The sequence below is a fragment of the Aplysia californica genome, unplaced genomic scaffold (assembly GCF_000002075.1).
Source record: "Aplysia californica isolate F4 #8 unplaced genomic scaffold, AplCal3.0 scaffold00141, whole genome shotgun sequence".
Classification (NCBI taxonomy): domain Eukaryota; kingdom Metazoa; phylum Mollusca; class Gastropoda; order Aplysiida; family Aplysiidae; genus Aplysia; species Aplysia californica.
In genome coordinates this window covers 1,131,061-1,132,450 of record NW_004797411.1, presented here as the reverse complement: position 1 = coordinate 1,132,450, position 1,390 = coordinate 1,131,061, and the positions used below count along the sequence as shown (strand labels likewise).

Sequence of the window (1,390 nt, the reverse complement as noted above, 5' to 3'; positions counted from 1 at the left end):
AAGTTTACTTTTCTTTTCGCATATTTTTTCGGTTAATTCCAAACGAGAGATTTCTACACACAAAAAGCTGCAGCCAGTATATGAGAGTCTCTCCTATTCATCATTCCGGCTTAATATGTAATCTGCGAAAAACGCAAAAAAACCCAACAACCTGAGTATCGATACCATAAGCAATGCAATCAAGACGATGTATTCGGTTTGCACAATTGCTGTTCCTCGGTCGTCTGAGTTTATAGCATACCCTTCGACTTGCCCATTCTCTCCCTCCCTACACTCCCCGATTCTCTCTCAAACCATCTATTTTCCTCTCGTCCCCCTTCTCTACCTCCTCTATTCTCTCTCTATTCCTCCTATTCTCCTTCTCTCCTTTCTTTGTTCTCCCTCTCTGTCTTTCTCCATCCCTCACGCCCCAATATCTGCCTCTTTTACTAATCCTCCCGCACTCACAATGCCGTTCTCCCCCATGCTAACCCTCCCTCCCTCCCTCCCTGCCACTCCACTGTTTTCAATACTAGCGCCACCTCCACAACACCCCACCATCACTTAGTCTAGTATCTACCTCCCCCGCCGAGACGCGCGGAGTCATCTGTAGGCGCGTGTATATTCCCAAGACCTCCTTCTCGTTCACGACAAATTACTCCTCCGACATTGCAGTATAACACGAAAAGCATTAAAACAACAGCCAGTTAAGCCTCAAAACCCGATAGACAGACTTGTGTGGCATATAACAATAGAGTGATTTTTTATTCATCAGCACTGCAATAGATTACAACAGCGATCCCCGATTTCCTCTCCCAGAATTTGCATTAGTTGTTGTGCTTTCTCTCTCGGTTCTCGGCGGTTTGCCAGTTTGGCTATCAGTTATTTAAACCGGACTCCGCGCGGCGAACTCTTCATAGCAAGGGGGACTACTCGAAGACCAAGGGAGGCGACCGCGAGATCAACACAGGAGGTGTTAGAACTAGTAACTAGGCCTACTGCTACAACTGTCGGTACGGGACTTCGTTCGCAAGAGAGAGGCACAGAGAATTATCCTAGGGAAATCTTAGAAGACATTTCCTTCACGTGCCGGGACTTTGACGAAATACGTAAGTTTTTACCTTTTGAATTCTAAGTTGTTGTTTTTTAAAAAGTGAAGTTTCTTATCTTTTCTGTTTTCCTTACAAAGCAAAACTTTAAATAGATCTGTGTGTCAAAATGTCATCATTGTGTTTAATCCTCGTCTGCAAAAAATGTTAATTTTGATTTGATTTCTATTTGTAAATTTTATATTTGCTGCTGTTGTTTATTTTTCTACTTCTTCTTTTCTTTCGTCGCCGCCAATGTCATCAGTATGATAAACATGATGAATAATAATAATCACAATAATGATATAATAAAACAACAACAA

At 42.3% G+C, this 1,390-nt stretch overlaps 1 protein-coding gene across 3 annotated transcripts in view; it reads left to right on the top strand.

The window, feature by feature from the left end:
* The first annotated feature begins 571 nt into the window (after window positions 1–571).
* The window catches only part of LOC101859008 (neuroactive polyprotein R15), a 139,109-nt gene continuing 138,290 nt past the window's right edge, over window positions 572–1,390 (top strand). For 2 of the 3 annotated variants that reach the window (XM_013081690.2, XM_005096893.3), the window contains exon 1: window positions 572–1,088. The gene's annotated coding sequence lies outside the window, so the exon portion shown is untranslated. The remainder of the gene's footprint in view (window positions 1,089–1,390) is intronic. The other variant, XM_005096895.3, reaches the window with a different exon arrangement.